Below are 25,635 nucleotides of genomic sequence, written 5' to 3'. Positions count from 1 at the left end.
GTGGCCGCAGCCCGAGCTCTGGCACGGTAAGTAGCCAGAACTTTTCTCTTTAAAGAGAATACCTTTGGGATAATTTTCTTTCTAGCAAGATACATCTCTGGAAAATTCCCACTTCATGTTATAGCCTCTTTCCCAATTAAGGCTCATGCTTTTCTTGAATCCTGCCCCAACTATTGCTCCCTTCGGCTGAGACTCTGCTCTTTCTATCAGTCTTAAGAAGCCATTCCTTTTTTCCCTTGCTCTCTGTGGCTCCTTAATCCCTAAACTAGCTCTCCATATGATCTCTTCTTCTCTTTCCCTTCCTTTTTCTTTTCTAACCTCTTTTTCTCTCTTCCTTTTCTCTCTCGTCAGCCTCTCTTCCTTTTAAATTGTCATTGATAAGGCAAAAGTGAAAGCCTATCAAAAAACTAGCTATTGCTTGAAATCATTAAATAAATAAATATATTTACTAATTTTGAAAAAAATAAAGAAAGCAAGTGCCTTGGTTTGATGCATTTTACGAGAAAATTATGTCAGACTTCACTTAATGAACATCAAGGAAGCATTTGTAACACACACATACACACAAATAGCACTGAGTTAGGAGTCAAGAAAACTATTCCATCTGATTTTGCAAAAATCAGTATAAGCACATAACCTCTCTGAACCTCAGAGTGATAATTTTTGACAAGGAGTTACTAGATTATTTGTTCTCCTTCTAATTTAGGATTTAATAAACCTTTTATTAAAGTGAAAGATTAATTCAAGATCAAAAGTTTTCTGAGCTTCAGGATACAGAGTAAATAATTTGAATCATTCCACTATATGCTAACATAATCCAGACCTAAAGGTTTATTACATCAAATAATGTGTTTTAGGCAATAATAGAATTCTAGAGGATAGGGGAAAATAAACACACATACTAAAAAACACAACCATTCAGCCTCGCCCCCCAAGAAAAAAACAAATATAAGAACTATTACCCATTCCTCTCCCATCCAAACTCTACCTGTTACTCAAGTCTCAGCATAAGCTTCACAGAATCTTCCTGACAATTCCTTAATTAGTGTAAAAGAAAATAGGAGATAAACTGGTTCATGTAACCAGTCTTCCCAACACAACAATAAATGTCTATGTGGTAGGAATCATGTCCTATACCTTTTTTAAAATTAATTTTAAACAAATTGACCTGAACTGAATTAATAAGGTACATAGAAAGCTAAGAAACTCAAATAAAATCCAACATTAACTCAGAAGCAGTTAAAAAAAAAAAAAAAACCTAGTATACATTACTTAAGAAACTGTGTTTTCAGAGTCATTGAAATAGGAAATGGAAATTAAGAACAAAACTCTTGATTACACTGGCATAAATGTAACTTAAATATACTTTTGTAGGTACTTCAGATACCTACAAAAGTGGCTACGTAATTAGTATGATGCAGGCATTTAGGAAGATATTTTCACGAAGAAAACTAAATAAGAAATTATTTATTTGGGACGCTCAAATAAGATTATCCTCTTCCTTTTTCCCCACAGTTTACAATCTTTGTTTAGGGGCCTTTTACAACATGTTTACCACTATGAAAAGTAAAATCATTAAACTCTTCACTAATCATATTTCCTTATTAATGCATGAATTTGTTTATTTTAAGTTTTAACACACATGGGCATTCATCTGAACATATACCCCAATTAAAAAAAATAATAATATATCCAGCCTCTAGTTAGAACAAATTCAGATTGGCCTGCATGTATAGCCTACATTGGAATAAAAATGCTTATGATTAAATATTGAAAATTTCCCCAAATGTTATATAAATCTCTGGTGACGACAATAAAAGAAAGAAACCATAAAAACATCAGTATCCTTAAGGAATCATCAGCTTCTTTTTGTTTGCTCCAGTTATAAATTTTGCATTTGCACATTGCTGCCTAGATTTTCAAAGGGTTCTGCAATGATTAATTTAACAATCTACCCATATTGCTGTAATATAGCCAAGAACTTTTACATATGTATAATTTATAATATTCATATCAAGGACAGATTAGTGGGCAAAATAAAACCTCCAATATCCAGGACTGTTATTAATGCAGAAATGGGCAAGCATCACCAAAATATGACTACTCAAAAAACAGACTTCTCAAACTTAGGCAATTTTACCCCCAAGCATATACAGAAATACACATAAACAGTGGTGCATCTTCATGAGAGTCAATTTGACCTGATTACTGTGAAGTAAACAAAATGAATTTCTAAAAATTCTAGTAATTATAAATATATATTGAATGCTTATTAAATGCTGGACCTTGTACAAAGAGCTTTGTGTGAATTATTCCATGGAATTCCCACGATAACCCTCAGAAGTGTGCACTACAACAGGGGTTGGTGAACTTTTTTGTAAAGGGCCAAGTATAAACATTTTACGCTCTGTGGGCCACACACAGTCTATGTCGCAATGATTCAGCTCTGCTGTTGTAGGTTGTAAGAGATCACAGACAATATGTAAAGGAGTAAGCATGACTGTAGTTCAATAAAACTTTATTAACAAAAACAGATAGCAGCCAGATTTGGCTCACAGGCCATAGTTTGTTAACCCCTACAATTAAAACTCACATTTTACCAGTGTCCATATGTAACTTTCACAGGGCCACACAGCTGGCCAGTGATGAAGTCAGAATTTGAACTCAGGTTTCTTACCACAGAATCAAAGTAGCTTGCTACTATGCACATCTGCCCCTTGACAGCAACTTAAAGAGCTAACTGTAGTAAAATAAACACAAATATATTCTGAAGTAAAAGGCAAACTGACAAATTTGTAAAAGATAAAACAATAGATTAGAAGAAACTTCACATCTGCAATGGATGCAGGTCCTGGGAAATAAAAGCTTAGGCTCCTCAGAATATCAGATATCTGGTGAAAATTTTGAGGAGAATTTAGCCTATGCTTATAAAATTAACTTTTTTAAAAGGTCCCAAAATTATCTTAAATTTCCATGGTTTCAGGATTCTTTTTCATATATAAAGACATAGGATGAATTGTCAAGTCACCCACCCAGAGTTTTATACTTATAGTTATCAATGCCCAGGCACTTTGCAAATGTACAGCGTGCCGTCAGGTTGAGATTAATGACCCACTTTCAGGTCACAACGCTGCCCAGTCAGAGTGACCTGGTCCTATTAAATAAGTCCCATCTCACCTGGGATAAAATCCACTCTATAGTCCTGGTTACAAGGTCCAATACAATCAAGCACCAGTCTAATACTGTGACTTACTCCCTTCCACTAAGTGCCAACTACAGTGGCCTTCTTTCTGTTCCTCAAGCACAATCAAGCTCATCTTAACCATATGGACTTCGCATCTCTGCCTGGAATTCTCTGCCCGAGTTGAACCCAAGCTCAAATGTCAAGCAGATTTTAACCAAATATGACCTCTGAGAGGCTTTCTCTGGACACCCAGGGATAATATATAAGAAACTATGTCTTAAGCAAGGAATGTTATAGTCATGTTCATCTATGATTAGTTTTATATTAGCCCCTCAAGTCCCTTGGAACTAAGTCTACTACTTTTTCCAAAATCAGTTTTTGTTGCTGAAATTCACTAATTTGGATACCTGCTGAATATCAGCATGTCACTACTTAGACAACCACCAATGGTTTTCTGGATCAGTGGTAAACTCTCCCATGCCAAACTATTTTTTTCCAGTAAGAGGGAATCTGCAACCTAAACACTATGGTCTATTCCTCTATTATACAAAGATTATGGGATATACCACATTAAAAACAAACAAACAAACAAAAAACCCAAAACAAAACAAAACAAAAAAACCTTTGCACAGTATGAAAGGAAAGTAAGGAGAGGCACTATCTAGTTAAATTCACTGTGCTTCTTCTGCTGAAAATTGTTCTTGAGAGAGATTTTTATTTAACAAATATAAATTCTACATGTTACTCTTTGATTAAATCAGGCATTTAGGAAAAAGCTGCTTATTTGGGCTATACCATCTTCTCCCTTTCAGAAAATCCCTCCCAAACTACATTTTCAATACCTTTTTCAACCTGCACTGAAGGCCACTGAATAGGTTTGTGACATTTGCTTTTTCATTGGCATGTAGAACTGTCATTGCGAACAGTTCCAACTACAATACTCAATGACTCCCAAACAATGAGCAACACGAGAAAACTGTCAGAGTCACAATGTATCTGCTAACTCCTGAGGATGATTCCCTCTCCCCTTTGGCTGCTGGCAGTTTGCAATCTGGGGAGATAAAGAAAGAACAGAAAACTATCCTTTACTGAGAATAGATAATGGGTCAAATGCTTTATCCATATAGTCATGTTTAATTTTTTCTTTACACTTACACTAAGGGTCATCATCCTCTAATTACAGATGAGGAAACTGAAACAAGAGATTTTACGTGATTCTTCCAAAATCACCTGAACAGATAAGTGAAGGATTGGGACACTGGTACAGATCTGTCTGACTTTCCCCCCATCCAAAACATCTCTCAAAGCCAAAAAAACTTTAAAGTCAGATTTTATCCACAGACACAGCAACTGTACGGATGATTATAGCCTATATGTTTCCCTGCCTCCCAAATTATTTTCTAATCTTTGTTCCCTCCTTTTTTGTTTTGTTTTTGTTTTTTGCTTTCTCTTGTTATCATCTGTATTATTGGTATATTAGCGAAGTTTATAAAATTTTGGATGTATCACAGGATGTTCATGGAGCTTGCAGCAATGTGCCACTTCACTAGCCATCTTGCCTTTTTCTACAGCCCTCTTGCTCACAGGTGGTTTCTTTTAATTTATCAATTACCATCACAATGTATTTCACTGTTGCTCTTGTTGATTGCTAATGGTCAAACAGACTTTGGAAAGAATTATAATATTAGAATATTTTAAAGCAGATGTTAGAGACTGTAAATATGTAAATTGCTCACAGCAGAGCCACAAATAGCTCAAATTTGGCATTCTGACTTGTCACTAACATAAATATGTGATTCAGATTCATTCACAGCCAGTTACATGAGGAGTAAATGAAGACAAAAGGGTATAAAAATTTAATAAAGATGTAAATGTGAGCAGAGAATGAAATAGGCACATAAACAAGTAGAAAGGTCCAGAAAAATAATGGCTATACACAAAAATGAGTATTGCTCTGAAGTATAAATTCTTCTTATCATAATTTGCTGATTTTTTCCAACTGTTATGACACCCCATGTTATATGTCTGACCCACTGGTTTAAAATGGCCTTCTCTTCACTATAGCAACAGCAGTACTAAGCCAGCGAGAGCAAGCCTGTTCATGATGCTTCCACAGCTCTCCACCACCATTCAAGGATACAATTCCTTGACCTTTGATACAGCAAGCTAATCAAAGAATAATTTCAAAGCTCCTTTGTTTCATAGATACTTGTTAGTCTGTGGCAATAGTTGATTTTATGAAAAGTGCGTCTCTTTTAAAGACGAAAGAGGGGAATATCTAGTTGAAGACAATTGCATTTTTGTGAATATTTGTCATGTTTACAGATCAAAGGCCTACATTTGTTTCTCGTAACTCATAAACACTTCATAAGGAAAGGCCTCTTTGAAGGTTTATGATCATATTACAGCAAGACAGAAAATATAATTTTGATTAATCGGGGTGGCCTATATATTTCTACTGTGGCTTTTAAGATAGAAAAGTTTAAAAGTGGCCCAGTAACCTCTGAAGCACTGTCATCACAATGGCTGGCTGAAGGAAAATACAATAGCTCTTCGAAGCTCCAAGGCTTGTTGATAACACCTGTGATTGCAGGTGGCACTTCTTGAAAAGAAACGCACCACCTTCCTCTTCAATTGTGACCACTGTGTTCCACAGTGGGTCAGAGGTGACCAGGGTGCTTTCAAGTTCAGTTTTAGACTTCTGAAGAACTGGATTGTGAGCCCTGACAAGTTCCCAATTTAGCCTGTTAGAAACATAAAAATGGTCTGCTTTCCCTCCTTTAACATATATTTTCATTCACTAAGTATAGCAGGAGATTTAATCTAGTGACTTTCGGAATCCAATTTAAATTTAAATGATAGATTGTAAGATTTTTGACTAGACATATATTGAGGCTTAAAAAAATAGTAATCTTCACAATACACTTGAGGGAGAGCAAATGAGGTAAAACAAACAAAAAAAAGGGAAAAAATATATCACTGAAAGAGTGAGTGATTTTTTTTCCCCGTTACCTTATATACACATTATTTACAAGTCTAGAAGACAGAACAGAACCAAACCTTACTACGCTAGAAGTTTTTTGACACAATTGTACTTTTGAGGTATAAAATAAATAGAAAACAACAAAGATACAATGCATGTCTATACTGGGCAACGGCTAAGAAATTTCTGACTAAAATATAATATGATATAGTCAGAACCCATCGGTATATTACATTCAGAATTCCAAATATAAGATGGATATAGACAAATTCAAGTTTGCTAATAAATAAGAATTCAAAACCACATAATGCAATAGGAAAAATAATTGGGGAGAAAATGGAAATACACACTCTGGAAATAGAAAGAGCCCCAGGTTATAATACTCAAAGGCACACTATGTAGAAAAGTGATTGGATCTGTCTTCTGAGTGTCCATGGGTTACAAATTGATAGACAGATTTTTAACTTAATGTAACAAAGAATTTTCTAATGGGGAAACCTGTCCAAATATGGAACGGGCTACCTCATGAGATGGGTTTCACACTACTGAAGATATCTAAGGGCAAGCAGAATCAGGGATGTTGAAACAAAGATTAAAGATTAAACTATGTTACTGAGGTCACTTCAAACACTTGAGTCTATGAATTTTCTAGTAAGAGAATTGTCTACAATGAGAGAGACCCCAGATTGATAAAAAGAGCATCTCAGAGAAAAATAAATACCACCATACAAGTAACATTAGCTAATAGCAGAAATAAATGTAACTAACACATAGTTTATAAATGCTTCTTTGATGACGAGTTAGGGAGTACAATCAAGGTGACAAGTTTGAATTGTCAAAACCAGGATGTACTGAAGAAATCTGAGAAAAATCTCAAGAAAAGAACAGTGATCTGCATTGGGCTTAGTAAAAAACAAACATTATTACAAAGCTTAATAAAATGCATTCATCAGTACTAATCCAGCACTAATGGGAAGAAAGAAACACTAGTTGGTAAACTCAAGCTTTCCACTTATTACAGGGGTAGTAACACCAGTCAGGCAGGAATGGTCCATAAGACATTTACTTTACCAAGATTACATATTGTCTAAGACCATGTAATGTTTATAGTGTTAACTCTATGCTCATTTAAAAATCCTTAAAATTACTTATTTGAATTCAAAAACTATTTGGAACAAAACAAAGGTGACTTGTTGACTGAACACAAGGATTCCAACTAATTTTTAAGGCATATACTCCATCTAACATTATTAGATCAATTTTTTTTGTTGTTGTTGTTAATATGAGTTTATCGTGAGTGTGGCCCCTATAGCTCAATCTAAAGTAGGGGGTGGAATTCTGAACTCTAAAGTGGAGTATCAGCTCTGAGCCACAGTGATTTTAATTGGCATTGATGTTCTAAGACTGCATGAGCAGCAGATGTCCTGATTTGACTAACTCTAAACTTAAAAAAATCTATTTGAGAAGTTATTACCTACGTCAATATGCTTTTGAAAATGAAGCTTACTTTCAAATGCCCATGAGCGGTAATAGTTAAATGACTATTAACATTTTCATATGATTTTTTCGAGCCACTTTGTTTCTGATATAAAGAGGATTTTAAAAAATTTTAATTAAAACTTTTGATTTTGAGATAAATATAGATTACCACGCAGTTACATGAAATAATACAGACAGATCCTGTGTAGACTTTACCTGTTTACTCAAATGGTAACATTTGAAAAGCTATGGAACAATATCCCAGCCAAGGTACTGGCATTGATACAGTCAAGATACACAATGACATCACAGGGAGCTCTCCTGATACCCTTTTATAATCACATCCACTTTCCTCCTGCCTTCCCACCACTATCCTTAACCCCTGGTTACCACTAATTTTTCTGTTTCTTTATTTTGTCACTACAAGAATGATACATAAAAGTAGTTGAATCATATGTATGTCCTCTTTTGAGACAGGCTTTTTCCTGTCAGCATAATCCTCTGAAAATTAATCCAAGTTGTTTTGTGGATCAATAGTATTACTTTTTATTGCTAAGTAGTATTCCATGGTATGGGTGTATCACAATTTGTTTAACCATTCATCTATTGAAGCATACCTGGCTTGCTTCCAGGTATTAGTTATGAATAAAGCTGCTACGAACATTCATGCAGATGGCTTTGTGTGTGGGGAGAAAAAGTTTTAATTTGGGGGGATAAAAACCCAGAGTGTGATTGTTGGGTTGTATGGTAGTTTTACAACTACCTCACTGTTTCACAGAGTGAAACACTTTACATTCACAGACTGTAAAATTTTACATTCCCACCAGGAATGATCCAGTCTCCCTGAATCCTCACCAGCATTTGGTGTAGTCACTGCATTTTATTAAAATAAATGAAATGGCTAAAGCCACTTCAACAGATGGGTGGTGATAATTCCTTGTAGTTTTAGTTTGCATTTCCTTATCAACTAACAATGTTGAATATATTTTCTTTCATCTGTTTATTAGGCATCTATATACACTGTTCACGTCTTCTGACCATTTTCTAACTGGGTTTTTGTTTTGTCTTTCTTTTTTTCCTTTTTTTAATGAGGAGTTTTGAGACATCTTTATATACAGTTGAATTTGAACACAGGTATTTTTCAATAATAAATACTACAGTACTACACGGTCTGTGTTTGGTTGAATCTGCAGATACCAAGGAACCTCAGATACAGAGGGCAGACTGTAAGTCAAATGCAGATTAACACCAGTGTTGTTCAAGGATCAACTGTATTCTAAACTTGAGACCTTTGTTGGATATGTGGTTTGCAAACATTTTCCTCCAGTCTGCAGCTTTTCTTTTCATCATCTTAACAGAGGCTTTATATCATAATTTTAATAAAGTTCAATTTGTAAATTTTTCCTTGTATTGATTGTGCTTTTGGTTTTGAGTTTAAGAACTCTTTGACTACTCCTACATTCTGAAATTTTTTCTAAAAGTTTTCCAGTTTTACATTTTATATGTTAGTTCATTATCTATTTTAACTTTTATATAAGGTGTAAAATTTAGTTTGAGGTTAATTTTTAGCCCATGGATGTCCAACTGCTCCAACATCATGAATTGAAAAGGAAATCCTTCCTCCTTTGAAATGTTTTTCTACCTTTGTCAAAAATTAGTTGGGCATATTTGTGTAGGCCTATTTCTAGGTTCTCTACTCTGTTACATCAATTTGTATCTATCCCTACACTGATACAACATAGTCTTGATTAATGCAGCTATATAATGTCTTAAAATCAGGAAATCTGATTCCTACCACTTTCTCTTTTACAAGATTGTTTTAGCTATTTAAAACAATTGTTTTGCCTTTCCATATAATTTTAGAACAATCTTCTCTATGTCTTAAAAAAAAACTTGCTGGAATTTTAATAGGAATTGTCTTAAACTGCTTTTTATTTGGGAGAAATGACATCTTCACTATGTTGAGTCTTCTAATCTGTGAGCACAGTATGCACCTTCATTTATTTAGATCTTTTCACCTCTTTCACTGGTGTTTCATAGTTGTCAGCATACAGTCCTGTTTAAATTTTATTATATTTATAAATAAATATTTCTTTTGAGAGAGAAAAAAGGGAGGGAAGAAGGGAGAGAGGAAGGGAGGAAGGTAGGGAGGGAGGAAGGGGGCACAATTAAAAATGACATCATATTTTAAAAAAAATTTTTATGGTCCCACGTTCATTGCTAGTACATAGAAATATAATTGATTTTTGTATATGTTTCTTGCATCTTGCAATCTTGCTAAACTTACTTCTTAGATCTTGTTTTTTGATTGTTTGGATTCCTTGGAATTTTCTACATAGATCATCATATTACCCATAAATAGGGACAATTTTATTTCTTCTATTCCAGTCTTATGTCTTCTCTTTCCCTTTTTTTGCTTTATTTCATTAGCTAGAACTTTCAACACTATGTTAAATAGGAATGGTGAGAGCACACACATTTGCCTCGTTCTCAAACTTAGGGGGAAAGCATTTAGTTTCTGGCCATTAAGTATATTATTAGATGTAGGTTTTTAGTAGATGCTGTTAGTCAAGTTCAAGAAGTTCTCTATGGCTATTATTCTGAACTATTTAATTATAAATGGGTATTGAATTCTGTAAAATACTTTTTCTGCATCAATGAATTTAATGCTTTTTTTCTTCTTTAGCCTGTTAATATGATGGATTATATTAGTTGATTTTAAATATTTAACAAGCTTCACATCTCTGGAATAAATCCTACTTGGTTATGGTGTACAATTGTTTTTATGTGTCACTACATTGCATTTGCTAATATTTTGTTAAGAATCTTTCTGTCTATATTCAAGAGGAATATTGGTCTGTGGTTTTCCTTTTATTAATGTCTCTATCTGCTCCTGGTATCAGGGCAATACTGGCTTCATAAAATGTACTATGAAGTATTCCTTCTTTTTCCATTTTCTGGAAAAGATTGTATAAAGTTAGTGTGAAGTATTTAAATGTTTCACAGGATTACCAATTGAAAACATCTGTACCTGAAAAAAAAATAAATAAAAACTTTGTATCACTATTAAACCAGTGTAGTCAATAGATACTTAGAATCGGTTTTAGAAGAATCCAAAACATCAAAGCATAGAAAAAGATCATCTACATGTTAGATCATGGTAGGTCAAATGGAAACATTATTTCAAGACATCCTGATCTAAAAGTTGGGAGATATGAGATGGAGCCACAATAAAGCACCATGGGGTCATCACTGTCCAAGTGTTTTGGAAATTTTTCCCTAATTAAGACAAATAAATATTGACTGCTTTTATCTACTGAGAAAGAAAGAAAGAAAGAGAGAGAAAGAAAGAAAGGAAGGAAGGAAAGAAAGAGAAGGAAGGAAAGAGAAGAAAGGAAAGAAGGAAGGGGAGAGGAAAGAAAGAAAAAGAGAGAGAGAAAGAAAACATCTGTACCTATAGATTTATTATTTGAAAGTTACAAACCAAATGTCTTCAATAGTTATAGAATACTCAAATTATATACTTCATATGGGGTGAGTTGTGGTAGTGGTTTTTACGAATAGATCCATATCATTTAAGTTAGCAAATTTATGTATGTAAAATTGTTCCTAGTATTCCTATATTATCATTTTGATGTCTGCAGAGTGACATATCTTAAAAACTAAATAAAAGAACACTTTATTGTATTTAACCACACATTTTTTTCCATTTTTTCTTCTTCCTCACTGATATTCCAGTGTTCCTTCTTTTTATAATCTCCCTTCAGTTTAGGGGATTTCCCTTAGCTATTCTTTGAGGATAGGTCTGCTGGTCACAAATTCTCTTCGTTTTCTTTCATTTGAGAATGTCTTAATTTACCTGTCATTCCTGAAGGATATTTTTGCTGGTTTCTAGTTAATAACTTCCAATAAATATCTTTAAGCACATAGTATTTTCTTTTTAATATATAGTAGGCTTATAGCCTTAGAATAAAGTACCTTAAGTGAAATAACTCAATGATCATGCTATAGCATTTTTTAACATAAGTGCTGACAAACTGTTTTCCAAAAGGACTGCAGAAAATTATACACCAAGAAAAATAGTGCATAGAAGTGATCCTTACTCTTAGAGAGAGGATGGACTACTAAGACCCTTCCAACTTCATGATTCCAACTGATACCATTGAGGAGGCTCATTTATCATGGTAATTTTTAGACATGACTGTATTAGGGTTCTCCAACGAAACAGAGCAAACAGGATGTATATATATATGAGGCGACTTCTTATAGAAATCAGTTCAAACAGTTATAGAGGCAGAGAAGTCCCACAATCTAGCCTTCTGCCTGCTGCAGAATCAGGAAAGCTGGGGATATAATTCAGTTCAAGGGTAGCTGATGACGTAACTCCCAGTAGGAGGCCTAAGGCCTAAGAACCAGGGTGCCACTGGTATAAGCCTCAGAGTTGGAAGGGCCAAGAACCAGAAGCTCCAATGTTCAAAGACAGAAAAAGATGAACTTCCCAGCTCAAGAAGGGAGAGAGAGAAAGAGAAAATTCACCAGTCCTTCACCTTTTTGTTCCATCGGGGTCAACAAACTGGATGGTGCCTGGCCACATTGGTGAGGGTGGTCTCTTTATTCAGTCACTGAATCAAATGCTAAATCTCTTCTGGAAACACATCCACAGACACACCCAGAAATAAATTTTTACCAGCTATTTGGCATCCCTTAGCCCAGTCAAGCTGACACAAAAAATTAACCATCACAATAACAAGGAAGAATCAACTTTGAAGAGCAGTGAGAAGTTTCTTTTGCCTTTGACATTCTCAATCAATACTTGTTTATTCCCACACCACTTCACCTGGGCATTTTTGCTTCACTTCTCTTCCCCAGCTCAGAAACATCATTGATGATGCATATCCTACACTGAACTTTCTTTTCTATAAAGACCTTAGGGATGAGTTTAGGCCACACTACACTTTACAACTGTCCTTGAGAAAGTAGAACTACTGACTTCTATAGTTAGTTGAAAAGCTATGACTAGACCCAGAGATACTGGTGTTCTATTAATGATTTTTACCTTTAAATAAATGGACTCATCGGGCATTTTTGAGGGCTGAAAAACTTCTACACACCCAGAAACACCTTAACTAGTGTACTCTTGGAAATCTCTGAACTTGTATATGAGATACTTTTGAAAAGATTACACTTTAAATTATGTCAAAATAATGAGAATATACAGAAAATAATTTTATTTATCATTTTGTCATAAATTGAAAGGAAAATATAATTTTCATCCATTTAGTTTTCAAAAGAGATCACAAGTAGTAAAATCATTAATAATCATAATTTACGCATTGGTCTCTGCCTTATAAAAAGAAGCAGAAATAACCATATTATGCAGATGTTCAGCAGCATGGCTGAACTAGACCTGTAAAATTGATTCTATAGAAAATATGTCCTTCACGTTACCCATAAGTATATAAATTTGACTCAAGTTTATTGTGCAAATATATCTATACATACATTCATATTTTAAAAGTCTATCATTTTTCCATATAAATTTACAAAGACCACAGTGGTTTTATGGTCTTCTCCTATATTTGCCCATACTAAAATCAGAATAAAGAGAAACCTATATGTGACATACATTAAATGTACAGTTACAAATTATGCTAATTAAAATTGACAGATTGCTTATTTCTGTATTTAAGTGCATATTTCTGTATTTTTATATTTATATAAAATTATTTATAAATCAAAATAATCATAGCAGTTAATTACATGCCATGATAGATAATGGGATGGCAGATTGGAACTTATAAGTTATTTAGCACAACACATTTCATGGGGGTGGGTAAGATAAGTATTTGATAAAATTGTGACTTTGTGAGGAATGGAGAAAAATTATAAAGCTAATAATTGTATATATAATTGTTTGAAAATTATCCTCTAGGTTAGAGACATTCACATTTAAAAATTCTTTAGGGAGTTAATTAAAATAGAAAAAGTCATCACTTCTCAAAAATATGACCAAGAGATTTAATTTTAGCTTTGAATGCTTATTTTGACATTTTAAAATGCATTTTAGTATGAGGAAACAAAACATCATTTTCTACTTAAAGTTTTTCTTTTTGCTTTTTTTCAGTAGGTCTCAGAGTAAAACCTTTTCATAATAAGTAAAACAGCGTAATATTAAAATGTCCTCACCATTAAGATATATACAAATTTATAAAATGAAGTATCTCTATACTTAGGAAGAACTGGATTTTATGTCAGTTGGTATATTAGAAAATAGATCATGATTTCCTACTAAAAACACTGCTTTAACAAATTACTTAGGGCACAAATAAAATTAAAACTGAATGATATAAAACATATCAATTAAAAAGGCTTTACTATGTGGCAGCATGGGAAGTTAAAAATATTTTTGAAATAGAAATAGTTTTTAACATCAAACGCCAAAGGAAATGGCAGAACATTTTGCATGAAAATATCTCATGAAATGTACAGAATACTCTCTCAGGATAAACATTTTTGTTTTAGGTACAATTCTAATAGATAATAAGCATTAATTAGAGAGCAAACACATGCTGTTGAAGTAAAATCAAAAGGTCACTGAAATGACATGTTGTCTAGTAGGAAAGACTAACATGGGGGATTTTTTCAATGTAATATATATATATATACATACACACACATATATACACATACATACATTATTAGACCTATTTAAATGCAGTATTTAAGTAAGAAGGGGAAGTCCAGCTTAAAACTATTGGAATGAGACAGGCAAGAAGACATTTAAAGCAGCAGGGACAAGGATGGAGATGGTAGAGTTTTTATGAAGGTTTCCTACAAGAGGAGATAGATATTTGGTCTTGAAATATAAGATAGTGTATAAAGCAAAGTAGAGGAGGGGAGGCATTCCAAAGGAGAAAGAATGGCATGGGTAAAGACACAGAGATTTGGTATGTGTGAGAAACTCTACATTGTAGAATTTAGAGAAGCAGAAAGTGATCAGATACTTGAGCTCCTAGTTTGCCAAGAACTTGGAAGTTATCCTTAAGACCAATTACTTTGAAATTATGACTCTTGTTCCCATAGAGCTTCAGTGAAAATGCCTCAGTGCTGAGTGGAGAGCACACACGGGATTGCTAGAGGCAGCTGGGCAACCCCTACCTTGGTGCCTCAAGGCAGAGAAAGGATTAACCCGCTATGACTATTGCCTATTGTTCTTAAAGTCTGTGTGCTTTCTCCCAGAAACTGGCTAAGGGTATACAGCGAAGGAGAAGTGCAGCCACATCCCTGTTTCAAGTACTTTTTAAAAATAATGCCGTCTCTTTTAATATGTATGTTTCTTAAAATTTAGAATTGGATCCTTTTGTATATCAAAAAGTTGTAATTGAATGTATTCATGGACCCATAGTTTCAGCCCTGGGGAAAACATACAAGGAGTTAGGCTTGTATGTTGTGACTGTTGTGACTACCCCACCCACCATCCCAAAAGCAAGTGCACATGCACACATTTTTACAACCACTAGACTTTCCCTGACATAGCTGCAAACTGGATAGTACCCTTGTGCTGCCTACTGCCAATTGCAATTCTAACTAGCTAGTGCACAATGGCATTTTTTGTGCTCAAGACCTTTCAGGCAATCAGGGAACCCCACCTTCAGTCAGTGGACTAGGAACAGTAAGGATAATTTCTGAGAAATATTTGGGACCATATTTGAGATGGCATAACTGACTTGTGAAACCGTGTTTTATGTCCTTGGTTCTCATATTTCTATCTCACATGATCAAGAAAGTATCAAACTATGACATATTCTATAAGGATGAGGCAGCCTTAAGTGTGAGTAACTCTACAATAGACGTTGGATCTCCATTGTCACCAGAGCCATTAGCATTCATCTGTTTAGAAAACAACTGTCATAGGCTATAGTTTACCACTGAATGATTTACCCTTGTCAGTCACACACAAAATTTACATTTGAGAAAGCTTACTCCAGCAATACTATGAAGAATATATTTGGTGATGAGTTGAGTATATTTGAATCAATTGTCATGCAAGCTTACTTAGCTTATAATTAATTATACCTCCTGCTGTGACTTACTATTTAACAGATTTGACCTGGAAAACTGTGATTCTTTAAATTGACTCTTTTTGTTGTTGTCAACTTTCTGGAAATGTTAACTATATGAAAATTCAAGGAAAATGGAGGTAGAAAAATTGTCATTCAAGCATTTATTGATTGCCCTTCTCCAGCCTTTAAAACAGCTTCCAGTGGAATTTAAGGGAAGTCTCATAGTCCTAGCAGAACTTAGTCAAATCCAGCTTTCTGCTTGGTCCACAGGCAGGTGGGCCCACAAAATCACTCAGGAATCCCATCATATTTCCTTATCGATGAAACAACTCTCCCACTCTCTCAGATGACAATTCTACACCTCCTCTCATCTGGAATTTCCAACACCTCTCTCTTAACTTCTCACCTTCAGTTGACTGCCTTGACTTTAAAAATAAATGAAAAAATAGAAGCAATTACAGAACATCATCAACACCCAATCAAATCTACCACCCTCTCTGCTTAAAACTCATATATGTCTCCTTATTATATCAGATAACTTGTCCCTGAACTTTTCCAAGACCAACCCTCCATTTGTACCCCAAATCCTACCTTCTCTTCTCTTCTCAAAGATTTGTATCTACAGTTATCCATTCTCTACTGACTCAGCAATTTTCCCTTCTCTATTGGTTCAACCCTATCAGCTGAAACATATCCTACTTTAAAAGAAACTTTCTGACTTACAACTCTCTATTTTAGCTACCAACCCACTTTTCTACTACCCTTTAAAGAATATCCCCTCATAAAAGTTATCATTACACATGCTGCCTTCACTTTCTCTCTTTGCATTCGTTTTTAACCCATCAAAAAGAGAATTTCAGCCCAACCATTCCAACAAAACCCTTTTTAGTCCAAATAAATGACCATCAGGCCAAATCAATGTCTACTTCTCAATCCTCATCTAACTTAAGCCCAACAGATGCAGCTGACATGGTTGAGCCCTCCCTCCCTGTCCTTCTATTTCACCTACAGATCCTTCTTCCTGACCTCTTCATGTGAGAGTAACTCAGAGATCAGCAGTCAGACCATATCTCTCCTCATCCTCACTTTTCAAGTAATCTAATTGAATCTCATAGCTTGAAATACCTTCTATAAACAGATGACTTCTGATTTTAATTTGCCAGCCCTATCCTTTCCACCAAATTGCAGGTTCAGATATTTGACTGGCTACTCAAGATCTCCATTTATATGTCAAATGGACATTTCAAATTTAAGTTGTCCAACAATGACCTTTTAATTTCCCCCCCCAATACTTCTCCCAGTTTCCTGCAGCTCTATAAATGGCTATGCTATACCTCATGCTCAAAAGGTATAGAGGTGCCATTTTCAGAGGCCCATTTACCTACTGGACAAAAACTTAGAAATAATTTTTCTTACCCTCATATTAAACTAATCACTCAGCAAGTTTTATCAGCTCTCCCTTCAAAATGTATTCCATTTTAATCTAATCAGTTCTTAAATCTCCTGATGGTACCACTCTTACCCCAAACACTACAATTTCTCACTGGACTGCTGCAGTGCAGATGACCCTTCATGCTGCCCACCAATTCCACACCTACCCACATCCCTCTTCCTCCTAGCTTATTATCATATAGTGGACTTATCTTCAGTATTATCACACCATTCCCCTGATCCACACCCTTTAACAGCTTCTCATCAAACACAGAATAAATTGAATAAAATAGAAGAAAATCCAAACTCCGTACAGAAACCTACAAGGCTTTACATGATCTGACAACTGACAAACTCTCTGGATTTTCCTAAAATTATCCCTCACTTACCATTCTGCATCTTCTTGCCTTCTCTTGAAAACACTAAGCCCGTTCCCCCACAGAGACTTCACAACTGCTTTCTCCTCACTGTTCGCTCACCCCCCAGGATTTTATATTGCACCTTACTTCATTCAAATCTGTTTAAATATTACCTCTTCAGAAATGGTTATCTTGATCACACTGAAAAACAGTTGCAGTCAGCATAACACTGAACACTTTTAGGTGACTTTATTTTTCTTCATGGTACTTGCTACTATCTGGAACTTTATTTTGTATTGTCTGCCTTTCCCATAAACAGGGCTCAGAGAACTGGGGTCTTACCTGGTTTTTTACTGCTTCATTTCCAGGATTCAGGAATATTGGGTACATAATAAGTGCTCAATGAAATTTTGTTTAGTTAATTAATTAATTTAATTAATTAGCTAATTCAGCACCTGTGTGTGCCAGACTTATTTTTAATACATTATTCTAAGCAGCAGATTACTTTATCATTAACATGTGTCCATAAAGCCCCCTGTCCCTATCATTCATTTTAAAAAGCAGAGACACTCAGAAGTTCATTGTATATACATATGCAGTATATATATACACATATACATAGTACATGTATATATTTCCTAAAGACATTTTACAGACATTTCTAATACAGAAAAACTACTTCATTTCTATTTTTAAAGCAAAACTTCCTTTGCTTTAAAACTAATTTACCTGCACAGCATAGAAATCTATATTCTTGCCCAATTTTCTATCAATTTTAGTTGTGTTGAGATTATAAACTATAGTTAACAGCAAGAAACCAAAACATTAAATAATCTATGATTAATCTGTATAAAACTTTGAACTTTAGATGTGTCTGTGCACATACGTATATAAACATGTATATAAATGATAAGAAAACTCAAATCTAGTGCATATTGATATAAACTAGTTAATATCTACACAGTAATATAATTTATAAACACGCACAGCACAAGAATCAGATTTCTACTTTCTGCAGGATGTTAATAAATCCTGCAGAAGGAGTGGATAAAAGGACCAAGCCTCCCTCTGGCTTGTTCCCAGCTTCTCTGAATTGCCTGGGTTTATGCTCAAATGGCCTCAAAGGTTTACATTTCTTAAGACAAATTTTTAGCTGCAGCCAGTTTTTTCTACATGCTGAAATAATCAGTAGAGCAGGGAAATAAGCCAATCATAATGAAGACAAAGAGGAGAGAAAACCAAAGCTGTGCCCTCACCTGATACAGACCCGAATCCTCTCCAGCCTCAGAACCTTGCTCCCCCTTGTATTATAAAAAAAGTGGGTGGAGGGAGGAGAAGGGAAGAGGAGGGGAGAGGAGGGGAGGAAGAAAGATCACAAAGAAAAAACGGAATGCTTCATTTCTGCCTTGATGGGAGAAATTCTTAGGTCTTCATCAATTCACAGATGACTATCTAATCTAGACACCGAGGATAGCATCTCCTCAGAGTATTTGGTTCTGAGTGAGGTTTTTACTTTTGCATTGCCTATATTTTAATATTTTACACCTTGTCTGCTTGTGGCAAGTTCAGTCTATATATTAAGACTTTTAAAAAGAACATAGAGACAATTTTCCCTTAGCTCTTTGCAGAATTGATAAGCATGAATAAAAAAATAAAATCCATGATTTTTTTTATTGTTGTGTATCTCCTTTTAAATATCACAAAATTTAAATTGCCAAACGTACAGCTGAGATCTATGAGACAGACAGACAGAGAAAGAGACAGAGAGAGAGACAGGGAAAGAGAGAGAGACAGAGAGAGGACAAAGAGAAGAACTAGGAGAATAACAAAGGCAGCCAGATGAATCTTTGATGGACTGATGGGGGAAGACTGATAATAGTATTTTGTTTAAGTTAGTGTAAATTCTGAAGCAGGTTGTGCTATTACTTACTGCTTGAGAAAATGGTTAAAAAAAGCTTCATTTCTCTAAAATGTAAACTACAAGTAAATGGTACTGTATGTTGATGGGGATTTGAGAGTGATAAGGAAGAGATGAAAATGAACGATGTCAATAAAATAAAGAATTAAAATGGTGACAAGCACTACTCTGTAAGGAACAGCCCATAGCTTGGATGCCAAAGCAAACCCACCCTAGTTCCATCCACTAACTACCACAAGTTAATATCACTATACCTTTAGTATTTAAGGTATTTAAGGGTTTAGTGAAAATTTTTAGCTTCTTACAAGGACACAAATTTCAAATAGGATATTCTTTACAAAAATGTAAAGCCACCATTAACAGTGTTTATAGTATGGAATTTACATATGCACACTCAACAAAATATCCCCTAAAAATGAGATCAAAAGAAAAATAGGTTAAGTTATCACTATTTTAAAATACAAAATACAAATATAATTGCAAATCTTATCTACAGATTATGATAAATAAGTGAAGAATGAAGAGAGGAAGCCATGAGCAAGCACTCCAGGGGATTGATTTTAGACTGCTGAAGTTAAGAAGGGACTTTTACAATGTGGACAGGAAAATAAAAAGGAGCTGGCCATACAAAGGCAATACTCCAGGCAGAGGGAAAAGCGTGCACAGAGGCTCCAAAGCAAGAACAGGACCAGAGTGGTTAGAGATTAATGAATGAGAGGAAGAGTAAGTTAGGACGAGACCAGAGGCAGGTCCTTCAAAACCTCGATGTTAGGATTTCTTAAAAAATCTCTTCTAAGTGCATTGAAGTGCCTCAAGGTCAAAGACATTTGAGAAATGAAGTGTTATTGTGCAGCACTTACTTGGAGATTCAAAATACACAATAGCTAATTAAAGATTCCAAGAATTTCAACTATAAAGAAATGTGTTGAACTTGATTTAATTCAGGGTTTTCCAAATTTATTTGAGCACTGAACACTCTTCATGTGACACACATGGATATCCTCCTGAACTTTCCTCCCTGGTGGATCATTTTCTATAGTAGTTACATGGAACAAACTGCTGTGACAGATCTGGATGCCATTGTTACTTCATAAATTAACTGAAATACCATTTGCTACATCTGGGAATAAAAGGACCTAAAATATTCAATAAGTAAGACTTCGTAGAGATAACGGGTTTCACTTTTTACTCAGTTGAACAAATATTTGACAGTCTACTCTCTGGTAGGCTCTGAAACACTGTGCTAAACAATAGGGTTACAAGATGTATAAGACCTATATTCTAAATTTGGGAGCCTTAGAAAACATAAATGTATTCATTCATTTCTTTATCCGTTCAACAAATTTGTGTTTAAGTAAGTCAAGCACTGTTCTAGTCTTGAGGGATAAAGGCAGAAACAAGACAACATTGCCTTTGCTTTGCTGAAGCTTATATTTTTGCCTGGTGTAGAGGAGAAAAGTAAACTAAATAATAGTGCAATCCAAAAACCAGTATAGTAAAATACATATTAACATGTAAGAGAGCAGACAGTGGAGGTAGATAATCAAATAAGAGCGTTTAACACAGGGCAGAGGTAGGAAAGAGGATCTGGATTTGAGAAATAATTTGGTAGTAATATAAAGAGGAACTGTAATGGTTAGATGGATATATGTTCAGAGTTTGTATAATACATAAATTCGAGGTCAACAAAGAAGTTGTGGAACAAACCATGGAAGTTATAAGAAATAATAACTAATTCTTATTATGTGCCAGAAACTGTTCTAAGAACTTCAAGTATTTTTAATACTTCAAATCTCCCAACAGCTCCATGAGGTAAGCTCCGTTTTAATCACCGTTTTAGAGATGGATGTGAGTACTAGAATATTTTAAATTATGTATGTGGCTTGCATTATATTTCTTTTGGACAGTGTTGTTCTATATGCTTCTCAGAAGGACTATTAGGTTTCTATTTTGCACACTTATTTTGTGCACACCTCACATATAACTTCCCATTTTTCCTTCTGACCCCACCAGCCGGCAGCCTGGCAGTCTCCTGTACCAGGTGGTCGGCAGGGACAGCAGTACTGAGTGCCTCTCTCGCCACCTCTATGACCTGACAGTGTTCATCCCTTCATTTTGTCACTACACTCCCCGAATTCTCTTCTTTTACAGGAGATCTTAGATACCTCACTTCTGGAAAGTGCTGGGAAAAGATAAAGAGATGGGCAATTTCTAACAGCCTTTCAGATATAACCACACAAGCTGGTCGATAAGCCCATGGCAGAAACAAGGAGGAAAAACTGCAAGTTAAGCAAAGCTCATGCCAGATTATTATAAGGCAACGCTTAATAATAACACTTTGTCAGAAGGAAAATATCAGGAGGACATGCTAGTCCAGCCTGGGCAACAAACAACAAACACAAAGGTGTGATCTCCTTACTCATAATCATTGTCACAACATCAATGGCCATGTGAAATAGAAAGAAGAGACAGGAGATGGTGAGAATTAAGTGGGCCCTTCCTGCCTGAGCTAATCTAGGAACTGTTATAGCAAACAGCTTAGCCATTATACTGAAAAATTTGTCCCCTAACTCCAATATTGGGAAAGACTGAACAATTTGATTTAGAATCTACGTCCTGAGACTAAAATTCTGTTTCCCTCTCACAACAAAGTACCATAAGATATTATCCTAAGAAATAGATCCGATGGCCCTGGATTTAAAAGGCAAAAGAATCAGGGTAGTTAATCCAATAACTTTAATAAAATGCCTTCCTCACCCGAAAATTTTAAAAATAATAACAAGTAGAGGGATGCTTTGCTTATTCTGCATTGGAGGGGAACAAAGTACTCCACATAAATAAAATCTTCACAGTAACCCTCATTAAAAAATAGTTGACAGAAACTTTAACTTAATCTCTAAAATAACATTTAAAAATTTAACATTTTTAACGAAAATACTTTGAAATAACATTTTACTTTTTCCTGGTGCCTAAAAAGACATTTTTGAACATGACTTAAAGTTTTTTTAATGACTCACATTCATTATGATCAATTATTACACTATAGTGCAGTCTAATGATGCCCAGAGGGACAATTACAGAGTGTGGAACTGTTTGCTCTGCACCTGAGGGGCCTCACATCGCTGTGCTTTCAGTTCTGGTTTCTGGCCTTGATGGGCTTTCTCCCTCTACCATTTCTCTTGGCTGTGATTTCTCAATACTGTTAGATGCTGATCACGATCGGTCATTTCCACAAACGTTCCTAATTTGGGGCTTCTACCAAGAAAACGGTTGAATGTGCTTTTAAAAAATAGTGTGAGACCACAACAAATAAAGATCCACAGCGATTATGGCACATATTTGGCTCACGAAAAGTATTGTTATTGCTTGTCTTCAAGCCTCTAAGTATGTTTCAGAGGAATAGGTCAGCTGGTTAATCTACCCACAAGAAGACTGTGACAATGATATGGCAATGTCGGTAACAATGGTGATTATCATGACTACAAGCCAGGCGCCAGGATAAGTGTGTCACTAAATCTTCACAATCACAGGAGGGAGATACAAATAGAGTCTTATTTTACAGATGGGGAAATTAAATTTAGAAAGATTAACTAATCTGGCTGTGGTTACACGCTAAGTGGTGTAACTAGTATTTGAGCCCAGGCTGCTACCTAAAGCCCAGGCCTCTACCCATTCTCTATTATGCCTCCAAAAGTCAGTAACTACATTTATAGAAATTACTTACAACTTAGATGCAAGGCATTACAATAAATAAAGGTTACTGAATTTTAACTCTGTAGATTTCTTCACTAAACGTGAATTTTGATTTATTGAGCCTGATCTTAAAAGGCATTTATTTTGTTGATTCATCTGCTACCTAAAATCAAGGAGATGTTAACATAATTCTGCTGAGAGACAGTGTCATACTACCAGTTTAGGTTTATAAAATTCCCACTGCTAATCCAAAGAAAGTTGAATTACAATGTTGTGTTTAAACTATAAAAGTATCATTGTCCTATTATCATATCTGACTCAGTACCTAATTTACTACCTAATTTTGGAAGTTTCATAGAATCTGATACTCTCTTAACCCAAGGTACATCTCAGGGTCCAGAGATAGCACTAGAGGCCCAGAGATTATATCAATCCCAAATGTGTGTCCCTTTGGTCTGAACAATAATTTCAAAAATTTAAATTAATTACAGACATTTAAAAATGGGGATGTTTCATATAAAATGTGGACTTCTGACTTCTCTCAAAGAAGTGGAAGATGTGGCTTCACATGGAAGCAACCAGCAGGAGCTTGTGAGTGGGAGCCCCTTCTAACAAGACCTATTTGCTCTGGGTTGCCAAGACCACCACCTGGCCTGCTTCCCTCAGTTACCAGCCTGGTTTGTGAGTTAAGCCCTGCTTTCACCTTTAGTAAAAATCTGAAAGTACAATTCCAAACTCTTCATAATATTCTATATTTAGCTTGTCATGTATTTTCAATGATGTTATTTTATATAGTTTTAATAACTGCCCTGTGGCACATGATGAGCTCTTCATCCATGAAACCAAGATTTAAGTGTTAAACAGCTTGGTAAGATCAGAGAGGTAAAGGTCATGTAATTCTAAAACCACTTATTTTATATTATGTCAGATCTTTTATATCTTAACTATATGTAGTATTTATTATTATCATCATCATTTTGGCTGGAAATATCTTTGATAGCTTTCTTCATTGAATTCCGTTCTAAAGAACATGTAACCACACCAAGTCAATACTTTGCAGTGTCATTTTCATGGCAAGCAAATTTGATGGTGAAAAGTTTATTAGACAGAGAGAAAGAGAAACAGAGACTGCTTTACTTAAAATATTTTCTATAAGAAACAATAAATATTAACTTTACTTCCACATTTAATACATAAACAACAAATATATCACTAAAATTAAAAAAATAAACAAGTATCTTTTTTGAATGTAACATGGTGATAAGTGCAATGGAAAAAAATTAGGTAGGGACAGGAGATAGGAAATGGCAGAAGACTGAAGGAGATATTTTATTTCAGGTTGTCAGAGAAGAAAGTTCAATAAGGTAGGTAGGCACCTAATGCCTCCAAATTGAATGATCCTTAATAAAGGTTATCACTGTAGTCATCATGATAATCATCCCTCACAAAGATCAGATAAACCCACTGAACAGCTAGTTGGCCTCATTTGCCGTCCTTTACACAGTGCTGAGAATAGAGCTTAAGTCTTAGAAAAGTTGGCTATTATGCTGTTTTGTTTCCTAAAGCACTGGGAGAAAATGTTAATTATAACTGCCCCTGAGTTTTAGTGATGCTTTCAGCAGACAGAGAATTTTGAAAGGCTACACAGGCAAAGGTCTAATCTTGGGGAGCTGAAAAAAGACAATGAAATAAATCCTGAGGCTGATGGCTTGTCTTACTAACAGTGAAAGAAAAAGAAGCAAAATGAAGACCAAATAGAGATATCTCACCACCACAAAATTGGGATGGGAAATTCAGAAGTTTGAGAAAAATATGCCTGATCACTAGTCCAAATGAATGGGGGTCGTGGGGGGGGGGAGACCCTCAAAAATAAATAATTTTTATGTTACTTATAAATTATGTGCCCTTCCAAAATTTTAAGAGATACCTATATTTTCTGAAAATAATTGGCTCACTATAACATGGGTTATTTATCTGCAGCATAACACTAAGGAAATCATTCAGCTAGGAAACCATGAAATATCTCTTCATAACTTCAAAACTGCTAGTCCATAACCTAGAAAACAGACATGGCTAAACAAGTTGTTTTGTTACACACAGATAAAAAGAGAAAAATGGATTTTTTTCTCACATTTTACCTGCTTGTTTAAAAAGGTCATAAGAAAAACCCAGATATTATTATTATAGACTCAACAAAATTCACAGACTTAAGTAAACAACCACTGAATAGGGACCTTTGGACCATTTTCACAGGCATGTACCACTGCCTGAAGTTAAAAACGCTGCTTTTGAAGCCATTCTCGACATTTTCAAATTTAAGGTAAATTACCAAGTAAGAAGAGTCCTACTTTAGAGGGAGTTTGCATTTGAGAAGGTGAATGTTACAGGTGAGTAAGACCTAAATACTCAAGATATTTTCACAATATCCCTGTGCACTTAAAGTTTAGACTTGTGAGAATAAACAAGGCAGAGAATACAAAGTTTTACGAGGAACAAAGTTTACACAAAGACTGTAAATCCTTACT

At 34.9% G+C, this 25,635-nt stretch overlaps 1 protein-coding gene across 1 annotated transcript in view; it reads right to left on the bottom strand.

Moving 5' to 3' along the window:
* The window catches only part of GBE1 (1,4-alpha-glucan branching enzyme 1), a 281,420-nt gene that overhangs the window by 105,456 nt on the left and 150,329 nt on the right, over positions 1-25,635 (bottom strand). The window lies entirely within an intron of this gene.

Source organism: Balaenoptera ricei, chromosome 4 (assembly GCF_028023285.1).
Source record: "Balaenoptera ricei isolate mBalRic1 chromosome 4, mBalRic1.hap2, whole genome shotgun sequence".
Classification (NCBI taxonomy): Eukaryota; Metazoa; Chordata; class Mammalia; order Artiodactyla; family Balaenopteridae; genus Balaenoptera; species Balaenoptera ricei.
This window is presented reverse-complemented; position numbering and strand designations above follow the sequence as displayed.